At 39.4% G+C, this 22,866-nt stretch overlaps 1 protein-coding gene and 1 long non-coding RNA gene across 11 annotated transcripts in view; one reads left to right on the top strand and one right to left on the bottom strand.

Annotated features, from left to right (window-relative positions):
* Positions 1-22,866, top strand: part of wwox (WW domain containing oxidoreductase) — an 877,584-nt gene that overhangs the window by 631,232 nt on the left and 223,486 nt on the right. The gene's annotated exons all lie outside the window — the stretch shown is intronic.
* Positions 13,677-22,866, bottom strand: part of LOC138745041 (uncharacterized) — a 69,744-nt gene continuing 60,554 nt past the window's right edge. Inside the window, exon 3 of the long non-coding RNA XR_011345972.1 lies at positions 13,677-14,134. This is a non-coding gene — a long non-coding RNA (uncharacterized lncRNA). The remainder of the gene's footprint in view (positions 14,135-22,866) is intronic.

Raw genomic sequence — 22,866 nt, 5'->3', positions numbered from 1 at the left:
AACTTGTAATGGATGTGCCAAATATTGATTGCAATGTATTTTAAAATGTTTAATACATTCTGTTTAATCTAACTTTACAACTTCAGAAATTTACAAACAATTCTGAGAACATGGAAAATGATTCCCAGCCAAGATGCATCTATGAAGTGCAGAACACAGTGGACTAGTTTATTATAATTTAGGATGTAATCAAAGTGATTGATGTGGTGTATCTTGTCTTTCAAAAAGAATTTGCTGAGGTTACTCCCGAGATTGTTATGGCTAGAGCAAAGGAATGAGAGCCATGAAGTTGTTGTAAATTAGTTTATTGATTAGTTGGATAATAGCAAACAAGAGTACTTAACGATAATAGGTCAAGTTAGTCAACTGTGAGCATGGAAGTTACAAGGAGTTTTGGTATCTTGGGCCCATCCTAAAACTTCTCCAGTAAACATACTGGACATATCTTGCTTGGTTAAGAAATCTTGCTGTTTGTGTAATGACCCTGACAAGTTGTTAATGGTGTACAGCCATAAAATGGTCTGACATAGGAGTAGAATTAGGCCATCTGCAATTTCAATCATGGCTGATTTTTTTTTTTTCCCTGTCAATCCCATTCACCTGCCTTCTCACCGTAACCTTTTACACCCTCACTAATCAAGAAGATATCAACCTCTGCTGTAAATATATTCATTGACTTTGCCTCCACAGCCATCTGTGGCAATGAATTCACAGATTCACCACCTTTTGGCTAAAGAAATTTTTCATCTCTTTTGCAAAGAGACATCCTTTTATTCTAAGGCTGTGGTGTCTGGACCTAAATTTGCCCTCTTCTGAAAACATCTTTTCCATGTCCACTTTATCCAGGCCTTTCAATATTTGGTCAGGTTCAATGAAATCCCTTTATCCTTCTAAACTCCAGGTTTTACAGGCCCAGAGTTATCAAAGGCCCCTGTATGTTAATCCTCTCATTCCCGAATCATTCACATAAACTATTGAGAATAAAAGATTTTGATTGAATCATTGATGTGTGGAAAAAGTTGTATTCCAAGGAAATAACTGTTTTGAAAGAGTTCTTCATCAGATTGTTTATAATAGCTCATTATGTACCATTGTCATTTTGCTGACAGGAATCAAACAACATTTTGGATACGTTCAGTATATTATTTTGTGTAGAGTAGAAACTGTGAACGTTTCAGATCAATGACTTCTTATTTGAATAGCATTACCTGGTGCTTTGTAACAACAGAGCACTTGCTGTGGGCTGGAGCTTAGGCCATGTGTGCTGCGGCCCCCACCCCCGCAAACACATAAACCTTCTGTGGCTTTGTGAAGTCAATTACCTGGATGTTATGGTCTTCCCCCAAGGTTGAGGAGACTAAACATGGTGACTATGCCGCAGGGGACAGATCCTGAAGGATTCCTAATGGAACCCCCTGGTGGTCTTTCAACGGCTCACTGACCATCGGCCAATGAAAAGTTAGTTAAAACAATAAATTTCCTTAAATATAGGTTAAAATATGAGAAATTCATTAAAATATAAAGATTAGGTAAAATTAAAAATTGCGCAGTTGCCATTATCATCTTGAGGAGTAGGGCTACTTATGATTGCCATCCCTGGCATAAGACTTGAGGGGTTGGATGTGCAAACAGAATTTGGCGGGACTCAGCAGGTCAGGCATCTTTCGTGGACAGAAGTGTTAAGTCAATATTTTGGGCCGGGACCCTTTACTGAGACTCTGGTGAGGGGAGGGGGGTCAGATAGTGTGTTGGTTGGCAGGGGTGTTGGATGAAGCATTGATTACTTCATGTTTCATCACAAGAGTGGGATGAGAGGTCAGCAACTAACTTCTGGCTGGCCCTTCTGACTTTAGTCGACGCATGGATATCAAAGAAATGCTAGACGTGAGGGGTGAACATGCTGACGTGCCTCAGGTACGACCAGCATCTGGTAAATTCCTTTTGATCCATTGAAAGAAATAAAATGTGGATTTGGTTGATTTATTTCATGCTATGCATCTCCTTTTTCCACATCAAATATTGATTGGCAAAGAATGATACATTTTCAGAAGAAGTGTGTAAACTAAGTATTGCTAATGTCCTATGAAGCCTTCATTATATCAGCTATTTATCACTGGGCTCTTTCAACCAAACTACAAAAAAAAAGATTAGAAAGTTAAAGAAAACAAATTAGACTGCAGATTCTGGAATCTGAATTTAAAGCAAAATTGCTGGGAGAACTCAGCCAGTCAAACAGCATCTGTGAAGAGAGAAATCAGTGAAAGTTTTAGATTGAAGATCCCTTGTCAGAACTGCACTTCATTTTTGGTTTTGTCTCTGAGAATTAAATTTGTTCTTGTCAGATCAAAAGCTAGAGGGAGGACAGAATCCTTGATTCCTCAAATCGTTAAGTAAATCAATGCACTGAATTTGAAAGTGATTTTCATGAAATTGGGAAATACTATTAACAGTTTATTAAAAAGTAAGGCACGATAAGGAATAACTGGAAAATATGGAATATCTGTGAACTGTCACAATGAACGTGGACCATGTGGAAACATCTTAGAAATGCCAAGAGGCAGTTAATTCTATGACAAGGATAAGATGAAAATAAGCATTGGGAATCTCTTGTTCATTAATAATAAATAAACGTTCAAGCAATTTGGGGAAATCTCAGTTTCTATAATCATCTGCGACCCACTGAGATCTCCATGGTCCTCCAATTATGTGTACCTTTATGTTACTTTGACCAATGTATTTTCATTTGCCTTTGTGTTAAAGTCTGTAATTCCCTTCTTAAACAGCTCTGCTTCTGCTCTTTAAATTCAATCTTTAAAACCCACCTTTGATGGTTATTTGTGATACCAACAAGTATTGATCACCCTTCTATGAACTCCGTTGCCATTTTTAACTACATTGAAGCCCCAATATATAGTAATTGCAAGATGCTATTTTATTTTAGTTTGCCAAAGATTTATAAACTGCCTATAGTTCTGTATTTGGAAATTTACTCTCACTGAAATATTACCATTTATTTCTCATCATTTCTCTGGTTTTCATTAACTGTGGTAGTAATTAACAGAAACATTATTGTTGAAGTTTTAATAGCTCTATTCTGAGAAATGTTTTACAGTAGACATTTAAAATTTACACAGCTGAGGTTATTCTTAACAAGACTGTTAAAATGAATGTGTAGTCACTATTCATTCCCGGACTGGCAGACTGATTAGTGGTTATTGCAGTCTTACAGAGCACCATAAGGACCATTCAATTAAAATGTTCATTTTAGTAAGTTTCTTAAAATGTCCCAAATATTTTTATTAATTTTGCATGGGTGGCATGGTTGGTGTAGCAGTTAGCACAACATCTTTACAGTGCCAGCGATTAGGACCGGACCAGGGTTCGATTTCCATGCTGTCTATAAGGAGTTCTCCTGTGTCTGCTTGGGTTTTTCCCGGAGGCTCCGGTTTCCTCCCACCATTAAAAAATTTACTGGGGAGGAGTTGTAAATTGGGCAGCGCAGACTCGTGGGCCGAAATGGCCTGTAACTGTGCTGTAGTATAAATTTTTAAATGGTGGCTTGGAAAGGTTAGAGCAGTGGTTCTCAACCTTTTTCTTTCCACTCACATACCACTTTAAATATTCCCTATGCCATAGGTGCTCTGTAATTAGTAAGGGATTGCTTAAGGTCATATGGGGGTAGAAAGCAAAAGTTTGAAAACCAGTTTTAATCGTACCTAATTGACTCATTATGTACATAGTTTCATAACTCCAAAGGAGATGAGCCATTGACAATTTTTCTCAAGCAAAATATTTCGGCAACCATTGGGTCTAGAGCAGTGATTCTCAACCTTCCCACTCACATCCCACCTTAAGCAATCCCTTACTAATCACAGAGCACCAGTGGCATTGGGATTATTTAAAGTGGTGTGTGAGTGGAAAGAAAAAGGTTGAGAACCACTGGGTTAGACAATGAGTATAAGTGCATATTAGGCACCCTAGGGACATGACAGAACATCTATAATTGGGGCATAGAAGTTAGTGTGGCTCCAAACAGCTCCAGCTAGCTGGATTTTGATCATGACCTCTGGGTGGTGTCTTCATGTTTTCCCTGTCATGGCATAGTTTTCTCCTGAGTGCTTGGGATTCCTAATCCCCAAGATACCTTGGTAGGTTAATTGGAAAATTTAAATTACCCCTGTTTAGGGGTGTGGTAAAAGAATCAAAGAGGATTCTGTGTGTTTGCATGCCTCTGTTTTCTCCTGGGTGCCCTGGATTCCAAATCCCATAGATGGCCACTTTAAGTTATGCGACAGAGGAACCAAAGGGGAGATGATTGGCATGAGAGAGAGGATAAATTGGAGGATTACAAGAAAAGAGAAAAGGAATGTGATTGATTAATTTTCAATTTTGGGAACTGGTACAGGCAAGTGGATGTTGGGTTATACGAATGAACATCAAAATGGCACGATGGAATTGTAATTCAAATTTTTAATCTGAAAAAAGGCAAAATTATTATTTTTTGTTTCTATTTTGCTTCATAATTTGAGTATAGTTGCTTGAGGTTGGAAGAAATATATAGAATGATATCAATGGTCAGGATTCTGGAGAAATTTCTGACTCTTGGAGGAGATTGGAGACAAGGGTGACCCCCACATAAAGACAATATTGTAATGCTTTCAGAATAATGCCCCAGTTTGTCAAAAATGATCTGATCTGCCCAGTTTGTCAAAAATGATCTGATCTGCCCAGTTTGTCAAAAATGATCTGATCTGAAGGGGTACTCATTTTTTTGAGAGTTCCGGACAGCATTCCTGCTTCCAACCATTATCCAATTGGAATAATTGTCAATACAATCCAATTGGATTGAATGTTAAATGTTGAAATTGGAAGAGCCTGTGTTGGGTTTTAATGCCTCTGTCTGTCAAATTCACACCATCCGAGGTCATTTGTAGCTTATTGGCTAAGATTGCAGCTGGAATTCAGTGTTTCCAACAGGGAACGTTAAAAAATAATTAATTAATTCCGTCCACTTTTGGTGGAAATGATGCAAAGATTTTGAAATAAATATGTGATTTTTTTTAAAGTTGCATACAACTTAAATTGATCTCAGTGTTGAGATCAGCATGTCTTGGTGTCAGATATTATTTGAATACTCCTGTGATGCATTTTGAGCTGTTTTACTATTTAAGCTTGAAAAAGACCAATGACTTTTGGGAACTTTTGTGGTGGTGGGGTGGGGGGGAGAGATGAAAAACCTTTCAAATTGTGGTTGAAAATGTATTTGGTCTCTTTAACTGTAAACTTACAATAGATGCAGACAATAAAATAATGAAGCACTCAGCACGACTGTGGAAAGAGAAACAGAGTTCAGATTTCAGGTTGAAAATGGGAAGAGGCAGTTCACTGTCTGAACTAGCCAGTTCTGCTGAGAGATAACGACTTTCAATGTTGGTCAGGGTTTTGCTCTCTCCATTGACGTGACGTGTCCTGTTGGCATTTCCTACATTTGCACACTCTGCAGTTTTTGCGTTCCTCTGTTTGTTTTCTATCTTTAATAACCCTAACTTCACAGCCTTTGTTCCTTTGTTCATGCCCTCTCTATCTCCAATGGCTTTCATTAACCTATTAACCATATGACTTAATCCCTATCTCAATTCTGGCCGCACCCTATCAAAGACATTCCCTTTGTCCTATTCATCTCTCCTCCCACTATCTCTGCAATTTAGAACTAACCAGTTTTTTTTAAATCCTGTTCTTAGCTCTGATGAAGACTCTTCAACCTGAATTATTATTTCTATCTCTCCTTTCATGGATTGAATGATTCCAGCTTTGTTTTGTCTCAGGATTCCACATTTTTTTAAATTTTCCTTTGACAAAGAAATGGTATTTAAAATTAAAACAAAAAAGGTTGAGAAATACTCAGCAGGTTAGGCAACATCTACAGAATTACCGTAATGTTTCAGGTCAATCTGAATGATTTTTTTAAGACAGAGAAGCAAAGATGTTGTAGGGAGGAAGAGTTTAAGAGACAGGTCCACAGAGCTGAAGGCAATGCCTCCAAACATGGGGCAAAGGGAATTGGGACATGAAAGAAGACAATTGGTGATGTACAAAATTTCACTTGGTCCTGCTTATAAAACTTGCATTTTTAATCTAAAGCCCACTTTTTTTTCTATGCACTGAAGTAAAATAGCTGCATTCTGCAAAGAATCCTATTTGAGCTGTAGTGAAAGACCTGATAGGGTTAAGTTTTGTGACTGCAAATCCCAGCTGTTGTTTCCTATGAGTTTCAGTAGCTGTCAGTGTTGTTAATAGCAGTAAATTTATGCATAAATTTCTGAATGCGACAGAGCAATGCTGGTTTGGAATAGTCTGCATTCCCCACCAGAGAGGAGATGTGAACCTGCAAGTGGCATGGTGCTTATTACCAAACCACAGAGCAAGGATACTGTTGATGGAATCTCTTAATGAGTAATTAAGCAACTTTGCAGAATCTGATGTTGTCACATTTATGTTTAGGGATTTGCACCTCTCCCACAATCATCCCCTCCCCCTCCCCTATGCCAACCTCCAGGTGAATTTATTTGAAGCTGAAAATGTACAATTTAATAGAATTGCTAATAAACAAGGTAGGTGGAAGAGTTTCATTTACACAGATCTCGCAATTTGCTGATCTTAAAATTCCAGTCTAACTAAAGGTCTTTCACGTAGCTAATCGCCATTTATTCAGTTCCATTATCGACTAAAGAATTCCTCATTCTTGAGTAGCATTGAAGTGATTGAAGCAATTCATTTTTCCAGTTTGCCCTTCTTAATGCTCAGTGGATTGAATATTGTCAATCTGTTGCCGGATATATTCAGGTTAATTTCTGATTTTCCTAACCTCCTCTCTTAATGGCTGAGTTCAACATGACAAGGACAAGCCCTTCATGCAAGCTGCCTTTATTTTTTAAAAAAAACACAAGCCTGTTGCATTATAGCTCATTTTTAAAAAAAAAAATACTGATGCATTAGAGAATTAATTATTTAACAGAAAAGGAAATATTGAGTTTCAGGATGTAGTGTGCCCTTAAGACAAGTGTCGTAAAGAATTATGATTTGCTTCAACGTTTTTGTTTGTTTTATGTGAAGAGTTTGATTTCAGGCCCACCAGTCACAGATGCCTGACAGAGAGAGGTCCATGCTGCCTGGCTTGAAGGAGTGGTTTTAATGTAATACACTCATAGCAGCAAGGTTGCTAAAGATCCCTTGGTATTCAAGTAAAGATCACTTGAATTGCAACTGGCTAACTCCTCCAAGTCAATTTTTCAATTATATATTTAGTTTTTTGTTTTTCAGGAGCTTCAAATAAATTGGATTGATCTTGGATTTTTATCTTTTCTGAATAACACTGCACCATTTGACAATCAAATACCTTTAAAGATTAAAATGGATTCCACTGGAAATCGCTGCAGAGAGCCACTATAAACTTTAAAAAAGCGCAAATACACTTCCCAGTGTTACAAGCTTGTGTGTGTTTCTTTTAAGACAGGGAGTTCACTGCTAACAGATAGTGTCCCAATCTAAATAGAGCGACTGCCATCGTCATGGCTGTGTCTATGGCAAATCAAAAATTCATTGACAATTGTAATGATCAAATCACTACCAAAGTTGGACCCCTTTCCTAATAACTGACCAAGTAATTTGCTCAGCTAATTTCTGATAGTTCTTTGAAAGTGGGTTTCTGGGGTAATAATCCTTATCTGTAAATATTAACCTCTAAAAATATCAGACTGATCGCATCACCATTATTCTAGAACTCTCGGCTGTAGCTTTGTCATAAGAAGCACAGCGTGTCGGTTGGGTTGCCGACATAGCCTAATTTGTCCCTAGGTATCAGTTGCAGGAGATCTGACATGAACAGAAGAGATGTGAGAATGGGTAAGTGAAGCAAGTGAAACAACTATAATGTTTACAGCCTAAACATTATAAACATTTATGGTTGTATCTGGGATTTTTGCTTTACATGCAAATCGTGGCTTTGTATTTTGTTTTGTTTATTTCTTCCCTGCTCCTACAGCCTTCAACCTGGTTCTACCAACCATTCCCACTCCTCAGCTGCCAGTGTTGAAGGTGAGCACACCACTTTCCTGATTGTGGGGGTCATTTGCTGGGATGCCAGCTGATTGCTGCTTCATTGGCTGTAAATTGGTTGGATTGGTATTGTTGATGATGGGTAGCGAACTGAGGATTGCTCATCAGGATATAGATCAGTAGAGGGCCTGATTGCCTGGGATATACACAGGAAATATACCAATATAAATTGAAAGAGTGCAGAGAAGATTTACAAGGATGTTGTCAATACTTGAATTAAGGGAAAGGTGAAGACTTTATTCCCTCGAACAAAGAATGGGGAGGGGGGGGAGAGAGATTTGATAGAGGTATACAAAATTATGTTGGGTATGGATAGAATAAATGTAAATAGGCTTTTCTTACTGGGGTTAGGTGAAACCAGAAGACGTGGGTTGAGGGTGAAAGGGGAAACGATTAGGGGAACTTCTTGACACAGAGTTTGGGAGTATGGAACCAGCTGGCAGCTGAAGTGGTGAATGCGGGCTCAATTTTAATTTTTATGAAAAATGTTGACAGGTACATGGATGGGAGGTGTATGGAGGCATATTAATTGGGTACAGGCCAGTAGAACTAGGCAGAATAATAGTTCAGCACAGACTAGGAGGGCTAAAGGGCAATTTTTCTGTGCTGTAAAGTGCTATGGTTCTATATATTGATAGGCAAGCTGACTCACTGAGATGGTTTGATATTGGCTGGATGGTTACATGAACAAAAATATGGACAAATCCTTTGTAGGTCACATAGCCCTTTAAGTTTTTTCTACCATTTAATAAGATTGTAGCTGATCTGATTGTAACCTCATCTCTGCATTCCCACATAGTCAAGTGACCTTTCTCTCCCTTTCTTTATCAATTATCCTCTGACCATAAGGAACACACAAAGACTTCTTCCACCACCCTTTCAAGAATCACAGCAATGAAAGGAAATAAAAAATTCTCCTCATCTCTGTTTGAATGGTGATCTCTTATTTTTAAACAGTGACCCTTTCATTTTATGTTTTCGACTGGGAGAAAATAGTCCATTCAAATCTACTCTGTCAACTTAAGATCTGATGTCTTTCAATCATATTGCTCTCACTCTTCAAATCTCCAGCACAATATTTCTCGACCTGTAGTCAGTGGACCACTGGGAATCCGTGGGTTTATTATTGATGGTCCATGAGGAATATTACTGATATAATAAACAAATAATGTATAAAGTAAGAATGCAAATTTGATACAAAAAATAAAGACATATTTCAAAATGATTTCCCATCAAAACAAAAGTCTCATGGGTGGTCTTCGGTGGGGCACGAGCTCACCAGCTTCCTCCCAACTGATGATGTAAAGGTGTAATATACACAGTCCTTGGTAAGCAAAAGAATATTTAACTTGGTTATTGGGTGATAAAAGATTGAGAGCTACAGCTCCAGCAGACAGAAGCCTTGCCAGTCCAAACTCCTCTCGTGAAAATCACCACATCTCACCATTCCACTTATTTAGTGAACATTTTTTGTTCAGAAATGAGCAAGAAGATTGAGTTGACTTTCCCAATTTCTTGCTGCACCGTCATGCTAACCTTTTATAAGTCATGCACCAAGACACTAAGATCCCTTTGAAAAGAGTATGTAAATCGATAGCTTTGTAAATTAAATATGGTGGGGAAGAATCAGAGAGGGGACTTGGGAATGCATTTGGAAAAGCATGATCAGATTAGTGATGGTCAGCATGGCTTTGTGCAGGGGCAGGTCATGTCATATCAATGTGATTGAGTTTTTTGAGGAGGTGAAGAAGATGGAAGATGAGGGTAGGGCAGTGCAAGTTGTCAACGTGGACTTCAGTAAGCCATTAGACTAGGCTGCTCATGGGATGCTGATCCAAAAGGAAAGATGCTTGAGATCTATGCTGAACTGATAATTTGGATTTGAATTTGGCTGCCCGATAGAAGTAGTGGTGAAAGGATGTTATTCGGGCCATGACAATTCTGCAGGGATTGGTGTTGAGGCCACTGTTATTTGTAGTTTATATTAAAATGTAAGTATGTATGTTAGTAAGTTTTCAGATGGCATGAAGTCCATTGGAGTTGTGAACAGGGAAGAAAGCTGTCAGATCACAGGATATAGAGCAGTTACAGAAGTGGGCAGAGAAATGGCAGATGGAGTTTAATCCAGACAAATGTAAGTTGTTGCATTTTGGGGGGGTCAAATGTAAAGGAAATGTATAGACTTAATGGCAGGACTCTTGACAGCATAGATGTGGAAAGGTATAGTGGAGTCCATGACCACAGCTCCCTAGCCACATGTCGATAGGGTGGTAAAGAAGGCTCACCAGGGGTTATACTTTGTGAGGTGTCTGAGGAGGTTCAGTTTGTCACTGAAGGCCATCACAAACTTCTACAGGTGTACCGTGGAGAGCATTCTGGCTGGTTGTATCACTGCCTGATATGGAGATGCCAACCCTCAGGACAAGAATAAACTCCAGAGATTTGTTAATTAGGCCTGCAACATCGCAGGTACCAGACTTCACTCCATCGAGGACATCTACATGAGGCGGTGTCTTAAAAAAGCAACCTCTGTCCTCAAAGATCCCCACCACCTAGGCCACACTCTCTTCACTCTGCTACCATCGGGGAAAAAGGTACAGGACCCTAAAGACGAGCACTCAACTGCATGAGGACAGCTTCTTCCCTGCTCGCATCAGTTTCCTGAATAATCAATGAACCAAAGACACTGCCTTACTTTTTGTGCACTTTTAAAAAATTTTATGGTGATTGTTTTTTATTTTAATGTGGTGAAACCACTGTTAATACTATTTGTATGTGTATGGCTGGCCTGTCCCTTGCTGATTGTACATGTGGTTCCTCCCCCTTGACTCCCCTAATGAAGGCAGCAACACCATAACCCCTCCCAGAACAAGCTCAGATCAACACCGTGAGATGTGCCTTCTGTTTATGGTAATAAAAGCCTATCAATCTTTGGAGTTAATGTTAATGCATCAGATAGTATTCATCGTAAGATGATTATAATATGAATATTTGCGCTATGATGCTGCCACAATACACAACTGATTTTAATTCTGATTCTGAAAGAAGGTGTGTAAATTGTTTGCCTTCATTGGTCAGTTCACTGAGAATAATAAGAAGGAAGTTGTGTTGCAGCTAAATAAAACTTTGATTAGGCCTCACTTGAGTATTGTGTGCGATCCTAGGTCCTCCATTACAGGAAGGATGTGGAGGTGTTGGAAAGGGTACAGAAGAGATATACCAGGATACTGCCTGGATTACAGGCTGTGGGGAGAGGGGAACAATTTAGAATAGTCTTCTCTGCAGTGTCAGTGGCTGAGGGGAGTCCTGATGAATGTTTAAAATTATGAGAGGCATTGACAGGGTAGAAACCAGAATCTTTTCCAATGGGTAAAAATGACATATACATGTGGACTTGTAGTTAAGGTAACAGGTTGGGGAGAAGTTTAAAATAAACATGGGAAGCATTTTTTTTTTTACAAAGAGAATTTAGGGGCCTATAACAGAATTAGATATGTTTGTGGTTTTTTAAGACGCTTCAAGATGGACACATGAATATATACATATGTCATGGGCTGAAGGGCCTGTTCCCATGTTGTACTGTTTCATATAATCCAGGACTACTGGAAAAAAAATTACCCATGCATCAGCGGGTACTTCTGATGACAAGAATAACTTTGCTAGGCATGTGCAGTTTATATTACTGGCCTTTAGAGAAAAAGCAAATGAGAATGCTGCCTCAATATCAATGGGCTTCTTGACAGTCCAAGCCATGAATGGAGTGAAACTATTTCAGTTCTGATTTCAATTCGTCTTGTTTCCCTTTCTCATTTAACAACCCATCAGCAATGATCATTGGGTTGAGAAAGTGGGCTGATAGTTCACACAGTCAATTAACTTCAACAAACAATTCAATGGAGTTTTTTTTACCCAGAGAAGTGTGAATCTGTGGAATGCTCTGCCACAGAGGGTGGTAGAGGCAGATTCGCTGATTATGTTCAAAAGAGAGTTAGATAAGACTCTAGTGGGCAAAGGAGTTGAGGGTTATGGGGATAAGCCTGGAAAGGGGTACTGATAGTAGTGATCAGCCATGATCTGTAAAATGGTGGTGCTGGCTCGACGGGCCGAAGGGCCTACTCCAGCTCCTATTGTCTATTGCGTTACCAAAGGGAGAAGCAAAGTAGATATTCTGTGGGGTGAGGGGGTGTGGTTGGAAATTTCCATTCGAGCTGATCGGATAGATTAGGACAGATGAAATTTGCAGTGAATTGAAATATCCTTTCATCTCTGGGACTTCAGTTTTAATTGAGAGCAAAATAATGAAAATCTCTCCCTTCCCAGTCCTGGCTTTCATTCTTAATTGCATGAATTCTAATTGTTTCAGACCTTTTCTCTATAGAATTGGCTCCTCTGCATGAAAGAGTCCCAAATTTGGTATTGATTGTGCCGTTTTGCTCAGATCTCCCATTTACACGGGAGATCAAATTCAGTTCAGGTCACATTGATCTAAACTAAATTTGACCTTCCCAGTTTGTACAGTACACCTTGCTGAACAATTAAATGATTAGAATAATACCCAACTGGGGCTGGGATATTTATTTTAATAGAAGAGACAGTTTATCTGATGACCAATGACTGCTTTCATGGTTTAGAAACAAGATCAGAAACCACTGATATAACTCTTGTACGTGCACTTCAAAATATCATACGTGCAACGTTTTCCTGTCTGGTCTGAATTGAGTTGATCTCCATGCAGCAAGTTCCAGTCTTAGCTATATCAAGATTTAGAGCAAGCAAAATTTATATGTTCCTCTTCATCATTTAATAAGTGAACCGGTCATTGTTGGCTTGTAACCGTGTCACATTATTAAGCTAGTATTGAATAAGTGAAATTGTGAATATGCAGGGGTCATCTACTGCATCCGATGCTCCCGCTGTGGTTTCCTCTACGTCGGAGAGACTGGACGCAGACTGGGAGATCGCTTTTTGAGCACCTTGCCTCTATCAGCTGCAATAGCCGCTGTGGCCTCACATTTCAGTTCTCCATCCCATTCATTTGCTGATGTGTCTGTGCATGGTCTCATGTACTTGCAGACCTGCTACTCCCATCGTCGCTCCATTCCCTGTCTCCTTTCGCACAGACATTGATAAATTCTACCTAATCGCTTACCACATCCAATTAACACTTTTTGTTGGTTTGGATTCCTCCTCCATTGTTTGAATTCTAAACCCTTCTGACATATCCTGCTTCTGCCTTTTTATGGTTTTTCCTTGAAGAAGGGCTCAGGCCTGAAACGTCGGCCATGTACCTTCATCTCCTGTAGATGCTGAAAAGGTCAGCTGAGTTCCTCCAGCATTTCGGTGTGTTTACTGCAATCACAGCGTCTGCAGACTATCATGTTTCACTCATGTTATAAAGCTGCCTGCCTTCAATCTTGCATGAAATAGGAACAAGAATCGGCCATTTGGCCCTGTTCTACTATTTGATACGTTAGTGGCTCATTTTATTGTTATAATCTCTCTCAGATGTAAACTTCTCCAATTGGTGGGTAGGAGGATGAGGGAACAAGGAAAGTGCACGATAAAGGGAAGAAATTATAAAATGTAATCTGAAAACTGAAGTTTAACATATTAAACAATGATTATGTACTCAAAATAATAACAAAGAGCAAATTTATGAAAAATGTACAACTGTGGAACTATCACATGAATTGAAAAGGTAGGATTGGAGGACATGGAAAGGACATGTGGCTTTCGTAGATTGGGTAGAGTTTTGTCTCCTGAGGTTGGAGTTGACGCAGGTTCGTTTTGGTCATGCAACGACACAACTATGCCGTTTGCTCCCTTCTTGTGTAACTAGCTTGTTTCCATGAGTGCCGCAGGAGAAGGAGGCCTAAGTTTCCTGATCACAGATCAGAGAAACCGATTTATGTAAATCGGCATATTCCTTTCGAAAAGCATCTCAGACATAGTGACTCACAGGTTAATGTTGATGTTCTTGTATTTTGCTTTATCTTTGAATCCCCTGCCCATGGAAGGACTGTAATAAAGGAACGTGAAAAGGAAAATAATAGCAAGCATAAATAATTATTTTATTCTGATATATTTAAAAGAATTAAGTAGGGTACTTTTCCACCAACTTAAATACCTCGAGAATATGATTCTTCATTAAATCCACAATTGGAAAGTTAGCCTTCCTTTTAAGAGTGTCCTGAATAAAACAGGTCAAAGGACTATAACCAGTGTCATAAGTTGAGGTTACTGAGCTCCAATTACGTTAAATTTTAGACATACTGCATGGTAACAAACCTTCTAGCCCAGAAACCCATGCTGCTCAGTTGCACCCGTACTTTTTTGAAGGGCGAGTAGAACTCCTTACAGACAGTGCCATATTCGAACCTGGGTCATTGGCACTGCCGTAGAGTTGTGCTAACTGCTATGTTAACTATGCTGCCCTGAGTTTACCAACCACTGGAAAATGTGAAATAACCAGACTGTGTGGGTGTCGGTTCACAGTGTAAAAGACTACCTGGCATCCTTTGGTGACTGAGAACCTATATGACCCAACAATATTTTCCTCCCATTGACACTGTGGGCCTTTGGCTGTTGTTGTCCTAATGAAGTTGGAGATCATCGTTGCTATGTTAATTATTTATTTGTCCACAACCATTTGCAATAGGTAATACCTCAAAAAAAAATTTTTTCGTATTTCAGGCTGTGTGATTTGATTTGAAACGTAAAATTCCAACTCCCCGGAACAGAGTTCCGAACAGATGAAGAGTTAATTTAACCATGATTTCCATTTAACCAGTTTAAGATCTAGGTCTTTCTTTGTTCTGCAACATTTCACTGCCTTGAGAAAGGGTCCTGGCCTGAAAATCTGACTGTCCATTTCTCTCTTGTAATTGGAGCCTGGTTTCACCATGGCACCCTCTGGATATCTGGTGCCTGAGGAAACCAAGGCAAATAACATTTTGTCACTTTGCGCAATCACTGTGAAGAATTGTTAATGTGCCTCGCAGAATCTGGACCAAAAAATATAAATTGGAAAATTTATTTTAATGTGAAATCATATAGAAGAGGCAAAAGAAAAGAAATAGATTAAGAGAGCAAGATACGCAAAATGTTTTTTAAAAAAAAAGATTCGCATTACGAATCTGGAAGATGAACTGCCTTTAATTCTAAAAGAAAAATTTCAATGCTAGTTGAGTTGTTTTGACAATAACTTAGACTTTGCTTCCTCTTATGAATACGTGAGCTATGATATTTTGTTCTGCCATTTACAGTGGATTTGGAGAATGGGGATAAACAAATTGTTTTTTGTTGGGCTAGAGGTGAAGGATCCCAGCTACATACAATCTTTAACAATGGCTCAGGTAAGGAAACAATGCAATGTCTCAAAGCTTGCTGTTGACACTGTGAAATGAGAGTGTAAGCCATGAAGAGGACATAAAAAGGGATATAGACAGATTAAATACACAGATATCAATTGGGTTGTGACATGATGAAATGTGAAATTATCCAATTTGATAGAGAAAAATTAACTATTTTTAAGACTTTGAAATTTTACCGAGATCTGGTATGTGAATCACAGAAGCTCGAAGTTCAGACACTACAAGCAAACCAATACACAAATGTGCTGGAGAAACTCAGCAGGTCACGTAGCACACATAGGAAGTGAAGGTTAACCTGGATTTTGGGTCTGGGTCCTTCCTCCCCTTATATCCACCTAATATCTCCTTCCTGTTAGCCTGTACTCTTCCCCTCTTCTCCCACATTTTCAATCAGACATTTTTTTTTCTTATACCTAACGAAGGGCTCAGCTCGAAACATTGTCTGCCCTTTTCTTCCTGCGTGGCCTGGTGAGTGCCTCCAGCACGTTTGTGTATAGCACTCAATCCCGGCATCTGTAAGTGTTCTTGTTTAACACTACTAACAATGTCTTTGTTCATACATTCCAAAAGCTTTGTTATAAAGACATATAACTTCAAGTGTCCGCACACCACAGTGGCACAGCTAGTCATGGCCTGGCCGCAACCCTGACCTCCATTGTAAAGTTTGCACATTCTCATTGACACCAGATGGGTATCCTTTGGGTCCTTCTCTTCTCCCCCTCCCCCCCCCCTCCCATCAGAACAATGTGGAGGTTGGAGAATAATTGGGGAATGTGCAATGCCCCTGGTATGTGGGTGAGTGTTAGAATCAGATGGCAATTGAAGGGAGGAAGGATCAACTTGATGGGAAGCTGTAAGAATGGGTTACAGTATAAAGGAGTGCTTGATGACCATCTCAGACCAAGTGGGTCAGCAAGCCTGTTCCTGTGCTGTTTCTCCTGCGTACATTTTTGGGATCATTCTTAAAAGAAAGATATGCATGTCTTTGAGGTTCACCAGACTGATTCCAAGGAGGAATATTCAGCAATGCGAAGAGATGACATAGTACGGTTTAATTTTCCTCAGAATTCAGAAAATTGAATGGTAATCTAATTGAAACATAAAAATGTTCACAAAGTAGATATATTCCCATTCTGGAAAATATATAATTGAGTGTTGTAAGTCTTAAAATAAGGCACAGGTCACGAAGGAGTGAGATGAAAAGAAATTGCTTTGTTCAGTCTTTGACATTGTCCACTGCTGAGCCTTGTGAAACAGAGTATATTCAAGACATGCAAAGATAAATATCATGTAAGATGAAGGAGAGAGCAGACCTCCTTATTAAATGGGGTGACAGGCTACATAGCTCACTACTGTTCCTGAGTTGTGATGAGACAAGTGATTGTGTATTGGATACATGAAAATTATTTTTTAAAATTTAAATTTAGGCCTACAGCACAGCACTGGGCTCTTTCAGCCCGTGAGCCCATGCCGCCCAATTACACCCAATTGACCTGCAACCCTGCTACATTTTGAATGGTGGGAGGAAACTGGTGCACCCTCAAGAAACCCACGTATTATACTGCTCGAATGAAACTTCTGATCTACAAACTTAACAGTGCAGGTGCAAACTCCAGAAGATGCTGTCCAATGTATTCCTTCACGTTCAGCTTCTTCAGTATTCCTACCACAAAATCTGGCTCATAACATTTATTTTTGAATGTCAAAAAGTGAGTCATCCATTTTGGAACTGGATAGAAAACAGCTGGAGTTTGTAACTGCAAGGGTCTGTTGTAAATTTGTCTTCTGTATCCATACAAGGCATTCCTATTAAATTGAGAGCTTTGGGCTTGTAACCCTTTTTGACCCTTGAATGAAGTTCTCACTTCACATCTGTTGTTTATAATAATGTGGTATAGCCACATTCTGCTAAATTCCCAATCTCTTTCACACCATACAGAATGGCCATGGGGGGAATTGGCTGGTTCATTCCTTAGACTGTACCTTTCTTGCACATGTATTATTTATTTCTTGGGTCTGGGCTTGAATCTTTTTCCTGCTCATGTGGTGAAGAACTGCATTGTCTGCTGTCTGTAAACCTCACTGGAATTTTACCTTGCAGCCCAAAACATTTTTGTGCTCTATTCAAAACAGAACATCGATCTTTGATATATTGTTCAATGGGAATTCAAATATCTGTGTGATACACATGCATAAGGTGGCTACTTAGTGAAGGGGTAACAAAAATGGGCATGAAACACATTTGATGTTGCTTGATGAATAAATTGCATGGGCCTCAAATGCAGAAGTTGAAGGCTTGTACCAGTTTTTGTCAAGGAAATGTCTTTACCCAAGTCCACTGGTAAAAACCGCGTGGACTTATCATAGAAAGGCCTAATGTTACCATTTATACCACCTTTTTTATTTGGGTTGGGGCACCGTGCCACACACTGGCCACCGGGCATTTACTGTGATAACAGAATGTCCTAATATCCGTTGAAGATACATTTTATCTACTTCCATCTCTCACCTACCACTCAAAAAGCAAAGCTGCCTCAAATCATTCTTGCTCTTCAATTCGGTAAGTGGCTCTCATTGAGAAATGCTGCTTTTAGAACTTCAACTATGGTGGGTGATTACAACTTAAATGTTTGCACTATTTGTGCAACTCCAGTCCTGCACAGGAGGTGTGGAATTCATTAGGCACTGCATTGCCCTGCATGGAATGAAATTGTTTCTCATTGATCCTGCTGGGACTGACCCTGGTGCCAAGCATTTTCACGTTATAGTCGTCATACAACAATTTCAGCTGCTATGTTTTGACAGTCAAAACACAATGCCACAAGTACATGAATCTGTCGAGAAATTGTAGCACCCAGCTGAGGTTTTCTCATCCTGAGGCTGTGATGTGGTACAAGAAAAGACATGGCATTGAACCACTAAGTATCTTGCATACATTGTTGGAAATACTCAGTGAATCAAGCAGTATCCGCGGAAAGAAAAGCAGAGCCAATGTTTCAGCCCAATAATCTTTCATTGTAATTATCTTTTGTCTAATCTGTTGAAGCAGAAACGTTTTCACTTCTGCCAGCTCTTCCATTTTAGAATAAAAATGAGGAAAGGACCATTATGTTGAAAGTTCCATGTGTAGAATTCATTTCCTTGTTCATTCAGATCCTATTCAGTTCCAATGTGCAGGATTTCCAGGCTTAGAAACTACATTTATTTATTCATACCCAGCAGAATTCCTTGGTGAAAACAAGGTTGCCCTTAGAGCAACGATGGCTACGATCGATATCTGATTAAGGTATACAAGGTTTGGAACTGGTAGAATCCAAGTATTCAATGTCCAGAGGATGCACATTTAAAGTTTTAGTCAAAACAAACCATTAGAGGAGGACCTTACCAATACAGAGAGGAGTAAGGGAATGGAATTTGCTGCCTGTCAGGAGAGCAAAAACCAAATCAATCAGAGCCTTTAAAAATGAATTGGACAAGCACTTGAGAAAGAATAATATGTAGAACCACTAGAAAAGAGCAAAGGAAGGGGACCGATAGGATTGTTTTAGTCACCACAGACTTGATCGGCCAAATAGCCTGCTCCCAGGCCATTTATGATATCAGCAGGGAATTATTTCAATTAAAACGAAAAAGCAACACTTTTGCATTGTCACCGTTTGTTTGTTTTTTTGCATTTTCCTAAAAAAACGATTTCCTGTTGGTACCAAACAAAAATCAAAACTTCACACAGATCGAATTTACTGAATGAATGATTAAATGGGCTGTGGTACAAAGGTTTGCAAATTGCCTATTTTTGCCTGCAGTGATCCAAGAATAATCCTGATCCAAGCATAACATTTCCAGCCAAACTAGTTATGCATTTATCAGGATTCAGCCTGTACCTATTAACTTTCCTTTCTAAAAAAAAAAATCAAATCCAGCCTTCTGTGTTAGAAACGTAAAGGAGGAGATTGGTTTTGGATTTTAAGCCCTCTGGTTAAGCTCAATGTTGTAATCTCAGACCTTTTCTGATACTCATTAAATTACAGACTTTAATCTATACCTCTATGGGAGGAGGAACTAGGATGAGGTTATTTTCTACAGAAAGGACTGGTACCCTGACATAAATCTTCATTTAACAAAAAAAAACTTTTGCCAGACTTTCTTTTAACCCCAACAGAAAAGACAACTATAAAATTCTTGTTTGTCTCCAGTATAGGATAGGTTGAAGTGCAGGAGCCTAACTGTATAAACAGTTCTGGGGTATCAGAGGTGAGTGCCAAATATATAATGTAGCTTATTATGGGCAAGTTGGAAAGTCAGTCACCCTGCAAACCATTTAAACCTCAAACTCACACATGTAAGATGATTCCTCAAGATCAGCAGCTTGAAGCGCCCCACATTTTTGCAACCAGGTTAAAAAAAAAAGTTCTCATTGTTTGTGATGGGTGGAAATAGTTAGAAAAACACGGCCAAAACAAAATTAACTGAAACTGCAGCGCAACGTATGTGGAGGTGGATGCCTTTATTTAACAAGTACTACAAATTATTATCTTTATAAATCACAATATAATGTGTTCTGTCATTGAATATTTGCAATACAAAAGAAACCTGCATACATGCGAGTGGAGTCTTGGGTTGGATCTGCCTCTACTTTAGGAGCCTCGGCTTTGCTGCTTTCCTTGGAGTTGACAAGCAGGTAGGATAACACAAGAGTAATTATAGTTCAGCAGGGCTGCCAGGTGTGATAAATGAGCAATCAGCACGCAGAAACCTAGGTTCTCAAAGGAGGACTATTACCAGCTTATCAGCTGCAGGCTTCAGGACTGCTGCCTCGAACAGAGACTAGGACAGCCCCCATTTGCTTCAGTCTCCTGCCTATTTAACAAAACATGTGTATTCATAAAACCAGCCAAGGTCCAGGTGTCTGGTGTTTGTCACTTGTGTTCTACCAATATAGACTTAAATTATTGATTGCTTGCACGACGAGTGCGTTTTTGAGTGCACCATGCATTAAAGGGAGATGGTGTTGTTGGGGGGAGTTGTTCGAAAAAAAGCTTCTGGCCATTCCTGTTTGTTTCTGGATTAAATCCATTTTGAGCTGATGTGCAAGAATGACCTGCTTAAAATATTTTTAGATGTAACAATAATACAAGGTGTCCATATTATAGAAAGTAAAATAAAACTGTGGGATGATTTCACCATCTTTTGCCCTCCAGCATACTCCAAGGAAAGGTGCAATATTGATAATATTAAAATTCTGAGTGTGATAGCAGTATGCATTACCCACATACTTGAACGGAGCTGTATGATTTGAACGATTTTTTTCATAAAATGTTTCTGATGAGTTCAGTTGCTTCATATCACTTTGTATCTGTAAGCACTTTTGGACATCCTGAGACCCTGAGAGACCCTGCATAGGAACAAGCCTTCACCTTGAAATTGTAAGCAAGAAAATCCTTGCATTTCTATAGCACGTGTTCAGGGCGTCCAAAATTCAACGAAGCTTCATCGCATTGTAATGGTGGAAACGGAGGTCAGTTTGAACACAGCGATTTCCCACAAAATGCAAAATCACAGAAACGCTGGAGGAACTCAGCAGGTCTCGCAGGATTCATAGAAGGTAAAGAAACTGATTTTCTTCTCGATTATAGGTATATGAAGAAGAGCTCGGGCCCGAAACATCTGTTATATATCTTTACCTCTTATGAATGCTGCGAGACCTCCTGAGCTCCTCCAGGATTTCTGTGTTTTTACAACAATCACAGCATCTGCAGACTTGCATTTTTCACTCCCCAAACAGCGGGCAGTTGTCCTTGGTGCTGCTAGTAAATGGCCAAAGGTTGGCCAGGGCATCTCTTTCCTTTATATCTCTGAAGAAAACAGATTGGGTCTTGGTTTATTGGTGCATCTAAACGCAATGCACCTGAAAGGTTAGGACTTCCTCAGAATTGTACTGAGTTGTCAGTTGAGACTTTGTGCCTTGATTCATTCATTTAGGTAGGGTAATTGTATTATTTGTACAATTTATAGCAATATGCTAACACCACTTTAACAGGAGTGCCACAAATTTTCACCCTAGTCACACACCATCCTGACTTCAAATTATGTTGTTCAATCAATGTTGCCAGATCTATGTATTGGAGCTTCTAACCCAGTACATTGTGGGAGTAGCTTCACCGGCTCGGTTGGCATAACAGTTGGCGCAACACCCTTACAATACCAGCGATCGAGACGGGGGTTCAAGTCCTGCACTGTCTGTAAGGAGCTTGTACGTTCTCCCCATGTGTCCATGGGTTTTCTCCGGGGGCTCCGGTTTCCTCCCACCGTTCGAAACATACCAGGGGTGCAGGTTAATTGGGTGTCACTGGGCAGCACAGACTCGTGGGCCAAAATGGCCTGTTACCGTGCTGTATGTCTAAATTCTAAAATAATGTCATTATTTTAAGAATGCAGTTTGGCGTGACCTACTCAAGTAACACAAAATTGTTGACAGTGAACAAAAAAAATGCATTGAGCTTGAGTGCTATCAACTAATAACATATATGATACTATTAAAAAAAAAATATGAGTGGCACAACCATTAAATAAGATTATGGCTGATCTGATCTTTGGCCTCAACTCCACTTTTCAGCCTGATCCTCACGTCCCTTGATTTCTCTATTATCCAAAAATGTGATCTGTATCATCCTTGAATGAACCTATAACCCCAGTAGCTACAGAGAATCCAGTAATACATTACTGTGAGAGAAGAAATTCTTCCTCATCTTCGTCTGAAATGGCCACCACTTATCCTGAGATTAGGTGGGCTCAAAGAACATTGTGGGCGGAGAGATAATTTTCACCTTCACTGCCTGGGTGATAACCTGGCAGAGCAAATCGCCTTCCTGTTGCAGAATCTGATTTTATCCAAGCAGTGGTGGCAATAATTACTCCACTGCAATTTAATCACTTCTGTCTTTTAAGGCTTGATGACTTTGTTGTAAGGCTGCTAAAGATGGTCAGGATTCCTTTGGCTTCATTTTGTTTGCTCCTAAGTGCATGTATTTGAGATATAAACATATTTCAAAAGGTTGCACGCAGAAATCAGGCATTCTCCAACAGATTTTCCACCATCCACACATCGACAAACACATGCAGTAATTAGCAGAAGAAAAAAAGCTGGTCCGTGACACAGCTGTTCTCCTGTGAACTGATACTGCAAGAACAATCTCGCAAACCTGCCCAAGTTTATATTTTCTACCGTCTGAACAAAATGCTTGAAGCCTCCTCTTTTAAAATCAAATCTTTTGAACGCAGTTACCTTTTTAAAAATATCTTAAAGACAAAGTAATATATCCTGCACTTCGGTTTTTTGCATTGCAGGCACATCTAATTATGTTTCTTAAGCATATGGGGA

Source organism: Narcine bancroftii, chromosome 10 (assembly GCF_036971445.1).
Source record: "Narcine bancroftii isolate sNarBan1 chromosome 10, sNarBan1.hap1, whole genome shotgun sequence".
In the NCBI taxonomy this organism is placed as follows: domain Eukaryota; kingdom Metazoa; phylum Chordata; class Chondrichthyes; order Torpediniformes; family Narcinidae; genus Narcine; species Narcine bancroftii.
Note: the sequence above shows the minus strand (reverse complement) of the source record. Positions and strands in the feature narration are given on the sequence as shown.